The following is a 14,441-nucleotide window of genomic DNA, read 5'->3' as shown; positions in this document are numbered from 1 at the left end:
TTCCACGACCATCGCGAGGAATCGTATTTTTCAAGATGCAACAGTTAGAGATTAACATGTTCGCTTCAAAATATGTTATTGGATTAAAAATAGATGTTGTAGTAATAATGCCAATAAAAACCACAATATGACAAGTTAAATTATCATATCCAGAAGGATTATATTAACTTCGTACAAGGACAAGGTGATCCAGCTTGTGAATTTAACGCAATTAGTGTGTAACGATTACATGGTATGTACAAAACGCGATTGGTTAGTCTGTGTGTTTGGTAGTAAATCTAAAAATGCTAACTAAGAGTGAACATATATAATTATAAAAGCAATTAAGTTTTCATTTTGAGTCATCTACCCATATATGTGAATATTCACATGACTAAGGGCCTGTTTGATTTGATTTTGTAAAACTGTTTTTTAGTTTTTAAAATTTGAAAATAAGAAAATTTGTTTGGTAGTCTAATTTTATAAAATTGTTTTTGAAAACTATTCTCTATTGAGAGTTTTAAAAACTAAAAAACTAAAACAGGTTTTAGAGGTTTTGGTTTTTGGTTTTTAGTTTTGGAAAGTATGATGAGGAAAAAACAAGGAAAAGTGGTACATTTTTTAAAACGATTTTTAAAAGTAGAATTACCAAACATGTTTTATTTTATTGTTTTTCTTCAAAACTCTTTTAAAATTGATTTATAAAATAGTTTTTAAAAACTATAAATTTTTCAATTTTTAGATTTTAGAAACCAAAAACAATTTCTCCAAACAAGTTTTTAACTTTTAAATTTTTAAAAAGATTTTTAAAAACAGAGCTACCAAACAGATTTTATTCCATTAGTTTTTTTAAAAACAATTTTTTAAAACTGATTTATAAAATCATTTTTAAAAATAAAAAATCAAAACTCAATCAAACGAGCTCTAAACCTTTAATGACCCCGTTTTAATTATGAGTTTTTACAAAACACATAATCACAATCTCGCAACTCACTATATACAAGGAGTCTGTAATTTCAAAGAGACTCACTTTGTCAGAAGAGACCTCCCATATATTAGGAGTCTCCAATCACAACGTCAAAGATTTTATGGTACATAAAATAAGAAGATAATTTCTTAAAATACAAAATTACAACCTTACAAACCCCATATACTAGGAGTCTCAAATAACAAGGCAACCTACTTTGTCTGAAGTAACCCTCCATATTCATGTACATTGCATCTCATTTCATGATCATTAATCATCATTAAATTTTTTTGAATTAATTCCTTTGGTGGGTTACGTTTTTTTCATTAAATACTTTTTTCTCATTAAAATTTGTTTGTTAAAAATATATTTATGTGTACATTGCTATTATGTTTGAATACTTTTGCTGGTAATTGGTTATACCCGTGTTTTTGGATATTTTGTTTGGTCATATGTGTTTTTTTTTTCTTTTGTTTATATCGTTCCTCTCATATCTTCTTATTCTTCTGAAATTGCTTGAGTGTTTATCTGATAATTGTTGAGATGTGGCATGTTTGAAATTAATGTGTAAAATCACATGTTAGTTATCCTTCTATATTGTTGTATAGTATATCATCCTCATATGTGCAATGTTGTTACATATCTCATTTTATTAGTCTCTTCCTTTTTTATTTTGTAAAAGGGGGAGAAGTTTTGTGAGATTATATCATGCCCATGAGCTTAGCTTTGTGATATGACTCAAATACGCATTTTTGCCAAGCTTTAAAAATGGGGAGATTGAAGTTGCTCATTTGATAAATGTGTCTGTTAAATTGTTATGATGCTTTATCATAAGTTAATTTTATCGTATCTGAGTTCCTCGTACAAGTCCTACACTCATACTAGTTCAAAAATCAATTTTCATGCATAATACGATAGTTTGACTAAAGCCAACTTTAATTATATCGAGTCAAGAATATTGTTGAATCGATTAAATCACTTTTGTCAACATGAATCGAGTGACACAATTATGTGAATTAAATTATGATAATTATATTTTCAAAGACTTAGGGCCTGTTTGATATGGTTTTGGAAAACTGTTTTTTAGTTTTTAAAAATTAAAAATTATAAAATTTGTTTGGTAGTCTAATTTTATAAAACTATTTCTCAAAACTATTTTTTATTTGTGAGTTTTTAAAACTAAAAATCTAAAATAGATTTTAGAGGTTTTGATTTTTTGGTTTTTAGTTTTGGAAATTAGGAAGAGGACGAAACAAGGAAAAATGGTACTATATTCATCAATGACAAATTTGTAACGTTGTTCAACTTTAAAACAATTTTTAAAAATTAGATTACCAAACATGTTTTTTCCTCAAAACTTTTTTTTAAAACTTAATTTTCAAAATAATTTTTAAAAACTAAAAACTAAAACTCATTCAAACGGACCCTTAGTTTTTGAAAACATGACTAGAGTCATGCTTATCATTGAATTGAGTTAAGTTAATTTTTATGAATAACATTTCAATTCGGGAGATGTGACTTGATTCAAGGTTAGCCACTAATTGATTCATAAATATATTTTTCAATTTCGTTTTCAGTTATGGAAACGTGAATGAGTTATATGATTTTATGAATCAAGTCAAATGACTTGACTCATGGCTCGAGTCACATCTTGAAAGATTTAGTTGTTTTTGTTACTTAATTTGATTCATTACATGTTGTTAACTCGAATCATTAATTAATTTTTACATTATTTTTATGTCTTTTCTCAAGCACATATAAAAGGCTTTAATGTCATTTTACTAAACAGTGAGATTTTACTTCTGAAAATTCTTATTCCTCAAGAATTGGAAACATTACAATGTTTGATTGTTGCGTAACTTAGAGAATGGAAACTTATGAGATGAATCACTAATATTATAATGTGTTTGTGAATTGTTCAAAGAAGAAGATGATTTAGAAATCTTGTGTTTGATTTTCCAAAGAAGAAAAACAAGTGTCTTCTTCACAAGTGTTGAAGTTTATTGCTTTCATCTTCCAATGAAGGACCTGATTTAAGGTTGTAGAGTAAAATTTGAAGATATTGTCGCTGCTGAAGTGGAGATTATGATCTTGAATGATTATGTTGAAGTTAGGGTCAAGAAAAGATCATGACTTAATTTAAAGTTTGGTTAGTTGAGTTGTAAATTGAAGAAGATCTCAAAAGAACACTAGATTTCTTAAGTGTTGAGTATTTTTGAGTAATTTATGTGATATTCTTATTGTAACCAAACATATATGTATCAAAAACTAAAATAGTAGAAGACAGTTTTTAATGATTATTCATCAGAGTCACGATTAGATTCCTAGCAAGGACGAAAACATTTAACAATATAAATTTTAGTGCACTAAGGGCCTGTTTGATATGGTTTTGGAAAACTGTTTTTTAGTTTTTAAAAATTAAAAATTATAAAATTTGTTTGGTAGTCTAATTTTATAAAACTATTTCTCAAAACTATTTTTTATTTGTGAGTTTTTAAAACTAAAAATCTAAAATAGGTTTTAGAAGTTTTGATTTTTTGATTTTTAGTTTTGGAAATTAGAAAGAGGACAAAACAAGAAATTAGGTACTATATTCATCAATGACAAATTTGTAACATTGATCAACTTTAAAACAATTTTTAAAAATTAGTTTACCAAACATGTTTTTTCTTCAAAAGTCTTTTTTAAAATTAATTTTTAAAATAGTTTTTAAAAACTAAAAACTAAAACTCATTCAAACGGGCCCTAAGTCTTTCTGTCTTTAATTTCTTATTTAGTTTTTGCATGTGGTCGGTTTTTTTTTATATGATTAGTGTACCCTTTTTAGATTTTTTTGTCTTGTTCATAGTAACTTAGTTCTTAAGTGCACGTCTTGTTAGATCTAGTATAAGAAGTTATCTATTAGATGATAAATCTATAAAATATGTAATATTAGATTGTTTAATAAACTGATATAAAAAAATCAAATTTCTCCATTTGAATTGAGTTAGATTGATATCCAAATTGCTACTTCATCATCACTATTCTTAATTTCAGAATCAATGTATTCAATGCTTTCCACGGTGAAAACCACTTTTTAAATGCTTGTATCAATTTAGCTTCCTTGAAAAGAATTATGTTTTTGAACTTTAGAAAATAGAGAATAAAGTGTATTCAACCTCCTTCTAGTCCATTCTACCACCATACTCAACCAACAATGAAAATTTAGATGATTGTAATGATGTCTTGCTATCAACTTTGTTATTAAATATTGAGATTCTTATTCATTTTTTGAACTACTTAATTCATACCGTGTTAGTTTTAGAAAAAATTACACCAGATGTCCTTTAATTTTTTTTTAATAGGTTGGTCCTTTAAGTTATTTTTGTAACAACTTGGTCCTTTAAGTTAACAAACGTGTTGAATTAGGATCTTGCTTTATATATTTCAGATGCTACTTTATGTATTTAGGATGCTACTTTCTCCATTTTAGTGCAACTTTATGTATTTTGGATGATTGGTTTAATCAAAGATTTAAGAAAAGGGTAACGACGCATACATTTGTTAAGTTAAAAGACCAACTTGTTACAAAATAAAACTTAAATAACAATCTATTACAAAAATAAAATAACTTAAAGGCCCTCCGACATAATTATATCTTAGTTTTATTTCCATATCTTTTAGTCTTTATTTCAAATATATTCATGAATATATATATATATATATATATATATATATATATATATATATATATATATATATATATATATATATATATATATATATATATATATATATATATATATATATATATATATATATATATATATATATATATATATATATATATATATATATATATATATATATAAAAGCCAATGATAAAATGAAGAAACTATGTGGTTGTTTTCTTCGATCACATTTGTCTTATATTTTATGAGTGTTATGTTATGTGCTTTTTGTCATGGAGCAAAAAGAAAACTTCAATACACTACTACAAAATATATATATATTTGTCAATATTATATTATTATTGCCGTTTAAGTAGATGTAGTAATAACTCATCTTAACGTGCCTAAATTTATTTTTATTTTATTAAAAGATATTTTATCACGGTTCATAATAAAAACCGTGATGATAGATGAAAGATTACATGCTTCGTTTCAACACCAATATTTTTTTTCGTTAGAAAAATGACTTGTCCATATACTCTTATAAATATATTAAAATTTAAATACATATCACCAATGTTAGTACCAGAAACCATTATGAGTAATACTAACATTTTATCACGGTTTTTATTAACACACACACACGCACACGCACACGCGCACGCACACGCATACGCACACGCACGCACGCACACACACACACACACACACACACACACACATAAGTGAAGTTATCAAACTTCAACAAAGAATAGTCATCTCGCTCAAAACATAATACCCTAACTCCTCTCTCTTCCACATCCAGCGAACTCGTCTCTCTTCTTCTTTCACAAATCTCATATTTCTTCTTCTTCATACTAAAAGATAATCAAGTTCAACATCGTTTCTTCTTTATCTTTCTTCTCGTTCTTCTTCTTCTTCTTCTTCTTCTTCTTCTTCTTCTTCTTCTTCTTCTAAAAGGTAATCATGTTATTCATTCCCTTTATTCCATTTTTTTGTATAGGTTCAAATATTCATACTTTTGTAGAACTTTCAAGGTACGTCATTCCTCCATACACTTTTTTCTATTTTAGTTTCTCATGATTTTTGTGTTTTTTAGGTTGTCTTTACTTGGATCTTTATTTTTTAAATGGTTAATTCGTGTTTAACAGATCAAAAGACAATTCACGCTTTTGGATCTTTGCTTACCTCAATTTTCTTATTTGAAACCCTCAAATATCTCAATCCAATTTACAATTCAATCAACCTAAATTGAACGTTAACAACCCCAATTCTAGATGACACTCAAACAAAGGATGATAATGTATAGTTTTTGTGTGTGTATTCATCGAATGAGGTTGAAAATGATGAAAATGCTTTGAAATCCTAGTTTCATGTAGGTTTACACTAGAAAACCCTGATAGAAATGATTCTTGCATGAAGTATATATATGAAAGCAAGTTTAAAGCAAAAGGAATGCAAAAGGAATAGAAAACAATGCAAAATTTCAAGAAACTATGTGGTTGTTTTCTTCAATCACATTTGTCTTATATTTTATGAGTGTTATGTTATGTGCTTTTTGTCATGGAGCAAAAAGAAAACTTTAATACACTACTACAAAATATATATTTGTCAATATTATATTATTATTATCGTTTAAGCAGATGTAGTAATAACTCATCTTAACGTGCCTAAATTTATTTTTATTTTATTAAAAGATATTTTATCACGGTTCATAATAAAAACCGTGGTGATAGATGAAAGATTACATGCTTCGTTTCAACACCAATATTTTTTTTCGTTAGAAAAAGGACTTGTCCATATACTCTTATAAATATATTAAAATTTAAATACATATCACCAATGTTAGTACCAGAAACCATTATGAATAATACTAACATTTTATCACGGTTTTGATTAACACACACACACACACACACACACACACACACACACACACACGCACACACACACACGCAGACGCATACGCACACACACACACACACACACACGCACACACACACACACACACACGCACACGCACACGCACACGCACACGCACACGCACACGCACATGCATACGCACACACACACATACACACACACACAAGCGAAGTTATCAAGCTTCAACAAAGAATAGTCATCTCGCTCAAAACATAATACCCTAACTCCTCTCTCTTCCACATCCAGCGAACTCGTCTCTCTTCTTCTTTCACAAATCTCATATTTCTTCTTCTTCATACTAAAAGATAATCAAGTTCAACATCGTTTCTTCTTTATCTTTCTTCTCGTTCTTCTTCTTCTTCTTCTTCTTCTTCTTCTTCTTCTAAAAGGTAATCATGTTATTCATTCCCTTTATTCCATTTTTTTATATAGGTTCAAATATTCATACTTTTGTAGAACTTTCAAGGTACGTCATTCCTCCATACACTTTTTTCTATTTTAGTTTCACATGATTTTTGTGTTTTTTGGGTTGTCTTTACTTGGATCTTTATTTTTGAAATGGTTAATTCGCGTTTAACAGATCAAAAGACAATTCACGCTTTTGGATCTTTGCTTACCTCAATTTTCTTATTTGAAACCCTCAAATATCTCAATCCAATTTACAATTCAATCAACCTAAATTGAACGTTATCAACCACGATTCTAGATGACACTCAAACAAAGGATGATAATGTATAGTTTTTGTGTGTGTATTCATCGAATGAGGTTGAAGATGATGAAAATGCTTTGAAATCCTAGTTTCATGTAGGCTTACACTAGAAAACCCTGATAGAAATGATTCTTGCATGAAGTATATATATGAAAGCAAGTTTAAAGCAAAAGGAATGCAAAAGGCATAGAAAGCAATGCAAAACTTCAAGAAACTATGTGGTTGTTTTCTTCAATCACATTTGTCTTATATTTTATGAGTGTTATGTTATGTGCTTTTTGTCATGGAGCAAAAAGAAAACTTTAATACACTACTACAAAATATATATTTGTCAATATTATATTATTATTGCCGTTTAAGCAGATGTAGTAATAACTCATCTTAACGTGCCTAAATTTATTTTTATTTTATTAAAAGATATTTTATCACGGTTCATAATAAAAACCGTGGTGATAGATGAAAGATTACATGCTTCGTTTCAACACCAATATTTTTTTTCGTTAGAAAAAGGACTTGTCCATATACTCTTATAAATATATTAAAATTTAAATACATATCACAAATGTTAGTACCAGAAACCATTATGAATAATACTAACATTTTATCACGGTTTTTATTAACACACACACACACACACGCACACGCATACGCACACACACACACATACACGCACACACACACACACACACACACACACACACACACACACGCACACACACGTACACGCACACGCACACGCACACGCACACACACAGACACACACACAAGCGAAGTTATCAAGCTTCAACAAAGAATAGTCATCTTGCTCAAAACATAATACCCTAACTCCTCTCTCTTCCACATCCAGCGAACTCGTCTCTCTTCTTCTTTCACAAATCTCATATTTCTTCTTTTTCATACTAAAAGATAATCAAGTTCAACATCGCTTCTTCTTTATCTTTCTTCTCGTTCTTCTTCTTCTTCTTCTTCTTCTAAAAGGTAATCATGTTATTCATTCCCTTTATTCCATTTTTTTATATAGGTTCAAATATTCATACTTTTGTAGAACTTTCAAGGTACGTCATTCCTCCATACACTTTTTTCTATTTTAGTTTCACATGATTTTTGTGTTTTTTGGGTTGTCTTTACTTGGATCTTTATTTTTGAAATGGTTAATTCGTGTTTAACAGATCAAAAGACAATTCATGCTTTTGGATATTTGCTTACCTCAGTTTTCTTATTTGAAACCCTCAAATATCTCAATCCAATTTACAATTCAATCAACCTAAATTGAACGTTATGAACCCCAATTCTAGATGACACTCAAACAAAGGATGATAATGTATAGTTTTGTGTGTGTATTCATCGAATGAGGTTGAAGATGATGAAAATGCTTTGAAATCCTAGTTTCATGTAGGTTTACACTAGAAAACCCTGATAGAAATGATTCTTGCATGAAGTATATATATGAAAGCAAGTTTAAAGCAAAAGGAATGCAAAAGGAATAGAAAACAATGCAAAATTTCAAGATTTTTAATGTATATATCGGCCTATGCAAGTCATGTGTCGACACATACGATGTATGTGCCGATCTTTAGAGGCGACACATCAAACATAGCCTACAAGCCTTAAAATTACAGTACATGAACCGACCTAAAAAACGAATATGTCGACCTGTAGAGAAAATTCATGTCTGTGTGTCGACCTATAATGCGTATGTGTCGACACATAGCTGTTTTTCACATAAAAAATAGTTTTTGATGCATAAAACCTTTTCTTTGATGCTTGAATATTTTCCAAACCTTTTCCAACATATTGTTATGCTTCATAATGCTAAAATGTACAAATACACAACTAGAGTCAGAGGATACCGTCCAATGTACATAAACGCTAAAGTATCCTAGTTTTGACATTATACAAAATATATCTAACGGAAAGTTGCACTCACATACTCTCCATTTTTTATGATGACAAAACTTTAGATGATACATTTCGTGTCTTCATGAAGGATCCCCCTGAATGTATGCATCATTGCTTCATAACTGCATATGCTTATCACCGTTTGGCAACATGAAAAAGAGACACAACAAGCTATTAGTAGTATCACATAGATACAACATATACAATATACCATACATAGGCGTTTTCAAAGATAAGAACATGCACTTACATACGTGAAGATATACAATAAAAATTAACATAACATAAATAACAATAAAACAACATTACACAATTGTCATCCAAGGAAATACACAAAGTAAAATCATTGTCTCATATTCAAACAAATAGTAACATTGTCAAGACATAACTAAAAGAAAAACAAAACAACAAACAACAATGCATGATGACTCAAAGAAATTCTCCACAAGACATGAGACTCAAAGACACAACACCATAACACTTCATCATCCTCCACGGCCCCTAGGCATTGGTCTTAGGTATGGCAACGGGGTGGGTCGAGGACGGTTTTTACCTCCCCCAAACCCAAACCCGAATCCCCAAACAATCCCCGTTCCCCGCCCCAAATCCAAACGAATATGGAGAATCAAAACCCAAACCCGTCCCAAACGGATTCGGGTATCCCCGCCCCGCCACCATTCATTTAGTGGAATCAATTTTTTTAATAAAAATATTTATTTTTTCCAAAACAAAATTACATTAGAAATAATAAAATAAAAAAGTCTAAAAAAATCCATACATATATTTTAAATAATAAATTCAAATTAAAATATTAAAATATTGACCACATATTTAATATTCTAAATTATCAAAAATAAATAATAACGTACATAATAAAATAAACGGGGCGGGTTCGGGGATGGGTTCGGGGTGGGTACTAGCGTCCCCATTACCCGACCCGTCCCCATATTTTATAATCGGGGAAAATCCAAACCCAAACCCAAACCCAGTTAAAGCGGATTTTCCCCGTCAACTTCGGGGCGGGTTCGAGTGGATACCCGCGGGTACGGGTTATGTTGCCATGCCTAATTGGTCTCACTCCCCTATGTCATCCTTGTTCATTATTACCATATGATGATCCAAGAAATCATACATTTCTCGGTAAAATTGAGCATAATGATAATGATTTTCATTTTTGGACGAGATCATATGGTTAATCCTAGCAATCATAGCTGCATGATTTGCATCCATCTCATTACGCATAGACACAAGACTTTCTGTCACATAAGAAGCAAAAGCTTCAAATTTTGCATCTTTTGAAGTCATGTGCTCTTGCATTATACATAATCTCTCCACTTGATAAGCCTCAAAGGCATCTCACCTCCTACAATCTTCCTCATAACGTTCATCTTGCCTCAGCTACATATTCTGAAGAATAGTCATGATGGAAGACATATCACCAAATCCAACACCAAAGTTATTACCATGAGCCTCCCCATGCGTAACATCTTGCATAAAAGCATAACCCTTAGGAACATCATGAGACGTACCAATTGGTTGATCATCATCCATATGTGTCTCAGCAGCAGCATCACCAAACTCTGCAGGATTATCGAAATTATAAATCTTCCTACCATTCTTACCCATACGGAAGTAGTACGCCCGATAATTTATGTCCCAAAAGTAACCCATGTTGGTTAGGGTATGTTGAGATAACTCTTGAGCCTGGCCTGTATATCTATACTGAAGATTAGGCATCCCAATTGTCATACCCCAAAATTTTCCCTACCTTTTTTTACCTAGCTTACAACTTTATTCATCTGCATGCATTTAAGAAGCATTCATATCATTCATCATGCATATGTTAGGTTTCATTTATTTCATCTGCATACATTGTATATTTCATCATCCCACCTTTATTTACCAAAGTCAGGTCAAAGGCTCTTTAATGATGATGTTTTTGCTTAAACCAGGAAGTACTTTGAATTTGGAAAATGGAAAGTAAATAGGTGGTTGAATTTTAGTTAATAGGGTCGACACTGTTAATCAGGCGTTTGATCACTATCTTAGACATTCCTAAACATATCCATCCTCCCTCTTTAATTCATTACATCGTGTACAAAAGGAAGGTACCATGTGCATGACACTGATAACACTAAAATTTACCATATTTTCGACTCTGATTTCACATGCATTCTAGTTGTTTTATTATCATTTTGTTGTGTTATTGCTATGTTTTTCTTTGTTTTCAGGTTTTTACTTTAATCGGAGCCCCGATCGAGAAAAGGAGCGAAAAAGAGCCAAAAACCCTAAAATTCAGCATTTTGTTCTTGTGGCCTACCCCATGGCTGGCGCCATAGACCCTGCCATGACGTGTCCAAGCTCAACTTCCCTCAACTTCCACGTTCCCCACTACTTCCACTAAGGCGCCTCTTTTGTGCTTGTGGCGGGCGCCATGGCCTTGTGGCGGGCGCCACAAGAGGAAAATAGTTTCCCTCCCATTTTCAAGTTGAAGGGCATCCTTGTCATTTCCATCTTTTTACTTGCTTATAAATAGAAACTCGAAATCACTTTTACAATCATCCAAATTTAGAGCAGAGGTAAACTCAGAGCAACTTCGTTTCACTTAGGCATATATTCAGTATTATAAAGTCGTAATCGCTTCGTATTGGAGTGTTACCACAATTGTGTAATCGAGTCTGTGATAGAGTCTGTAATCGAGTTTGGAGCACTTTGGAAGGAAGTTAGTCCTGCCGCCATTTTCATTTCCGCTTTGCAATTTACTCAACCCTCCGATTGGAGCAGGTTTTTATTACTTGTCTTTATCTTATTTATTTTCTCGCACTCGCTTTACTTTTATTTATTTCCTCGCACTCGCTTTACTTTATTTATTTCCTCGCACTCGCTTTACTTTTATTTATTTCCTCGCACTCGCTTTACTTTTATTTATTTCCTCGCACTCGCTTTACTTTATTTATTTCCTCGCACTCGCTTTAAATTATTTATTTCCTCGCACTCGCTTTAAATTATTTATTTCCTCGCACTCGCTTTAAATTATTTACTTTCCGCACTCGCACTACTTTTATTTATTTTAATGCACTTTTACTTTACCATGTCTAACTAAATTTATAAGGTTAGAATGTAAGGATCGTAATTGAACCGATAATCCCTACAATTGTTCGTAGAAACACTTAAGGGCTATTTTAACTTTCAACTTAAGTTTTCCCGCACTTCAATTCCGTTGGGTAAGATCGAAAGCCGTCCAACGTCTTTTTAAACTTAATTGTTTTTAACTATTTCAAAAACAGCGAAAGCGCTTTGTTTAGTTCATTAGGAGATTTTAACATTAAGAATAAAAGAGATTTTAAAACTATTTCCGGACGCGTTTATAAGTTTAGAGTCTGGTTCGTGAGAACCTCTTTTGGTTAAGAAATCCAAGTTATAATACTTTTCAACTTAGTCAAGATACTATATTTCTTAAAAATAGGTTTACTACTCTAACGTAATGCGCGCCTTTTTATAAGTGACAATAAGAGAGTTTGATTAGGGAGTACAACTCGGTTATGAATACGCGAAAGCGACAGTTCCTGTTAAATTAGTTCTTTTTAAAGTAGGAAACACTGCCCATAAGTAGCTCTACTAGCAAGTACTTGGATTATTAATTGATTACGTGAATTACATTCGACCCTGTCTTTATTAATTAATCTTTGTTCAACACTTTACTTTTCATTGCACACTCCAAAAAAAAACACCTATTTTGATTGCCTTTGATAAACACCATAACAATAGATAACGATAGATTGACACTTGGTCTCTGTGGATTCGACAATCTTTTATATTACTCTGACGCGTTCGTATACTTGCGAAACACCGCATCAAGTTTTTAGCGTCGTTGTCGGGGACCAATTTCGTCAAATTTCATTTTCCTGTTGTTATATCGTTTAGACTTAGGCTATTTCCCGCCGATCAATGCGAAGAACTCGCAGCACCGGAAGTTTAAGCTTAGTATATCCTCTGGCGGAACCTGAACGTTACGCTCGCGCACGTTTATTCTTTCATAGAATTAAGAGAGCTATGGCCGAAGATCAAAACCAAAGACCTATTAAGGATTTCGCTCAACCATCAAATGAAGAACCTAGTTCTATTATAGTAAACCCAACCATCCCAGCTAATAATTTTGAACTTAAACCATCCCTGTTGCAACTAGTGCAACAGAGACAATTCGCAGGTCTCGCTACTGAGAACCCAAACCAACATTTAAAAATATTTCTTCAATTAGCAGATACTTTTAAAACCAATGGAGCTTCTCCCGAGGCAATACGTTTAAGATTATTTCCTTTTTCCCTCAGAGATAAAGCCCTATCATGGTTAGATTCCCTTCCACCCAATTCCATTACGACTTGGGATAACCTTAGAAGAGTTTTTCTTGCTAGATATTTTCCCCCGAGTAAAACCGCCGTTCTTCGAAACCATATAACTAGATTTACCCAAAACCAAGGAGAATCGCTGTTCGAAGCTTGGGAGAGATATAAAGAGTTGTTACGAGCATGCCCACATCAAGGTTTAGAAAATTGGTTAATCATTCAAACCTTCTATAATGAACTTCATTACAACACAAAGATGACCATCGACGCTGCCGCAGGCGGTGCTCTGATGAACAAACCTTATCCTGAAGCTAGTGCCCTCATCGAAGATATGGCTCAAAACCATCAATCATGGGGAGTCGAACGAGCGACAGTTGAGAAGAAGGAAGCCCAAATAGGAGTGCATGAACTAAGCTCTATAGACATGATGCAAGCTAAAATGGATGCATTAGCCCTTAAGGTCGAGCATATGTGCATAAACCCGAATACTGTAGCCGCAGTTTCGTCAGATTGTGAGATATGTGGAACCAAAGGACACCAATCTGCAGAATGCAGTCTATTAAACGAAACCCACTCTGAGCAAGTGAACTACACCAAAGGGAACCCATATTCGAATACCTATAACCCTGGATGGAGGAATCACCCGAACTTCTCCTATAAAAACAATAACCCTATTCAAAATAATGCACCTCCGAGACCTAGTTATCAATCCCCTAGATCAAATCAACCTATGCAACCTGTACCACCAAAGTCGAGCCTTGAGAAAATTATGGAAAATTTTATCACCGCTCAAACCCAACAAAACAAGGAATTCATGAACAAAAACATTCATGTTAACGAATTGATTACTCAGTTAGGAACCAAGGTTGACCAAATAGTTACTCATACCAAGATGCTTGAAAGCCAGATCTCTCAGGTAGCTTTAAACCAAGCCCCTCATACTACACCTAGAGGACAATTCCCTGGACAAC

At 32.1% G+C, this 14,441-nt stretch overlaps 1 non-coding gene across 1 annotated transcript; it reads right to left on the bottom strand.

Annotated features, from left to right (window-relative positions):
- Positions 1–13,564: 13,564 nt before the first annotated feature.
- Positions 13,565–13,671, bottom strand: LOC127116063 (small nucleolar RNA R71). Its single transcript, XR_007801050.1, has one exon. It is a non-coding gene; the product is annotated as a small nucleolar RNA R71 (small nucleolar RNA).
- Between the last annotated feature and the right edge of the window lie 770 nt (positions 13,672–14,441).

Source organism: Lathyrus oleraceus, chromosome 1 (genome assembly GCF_024323335.1).
Source record: "Lathyrus oleraceus cultivar Zhongwan6 chromosome 1, CAAS_Psat_ZW6_1.0, whole genome shotgun sequence".
Classification (NCBI taxonomy): Eukaryota; Viridiplantae; Streptophyta; class Magnoliopsida; order Fabales; family Fabaceae; genus Lathyrus; species Lathyrus oleraceus.
Note: the sequence above shows the minus strand (reverse complement) of the source record. Positions and strands in the feature narration are given on the sequence as shown.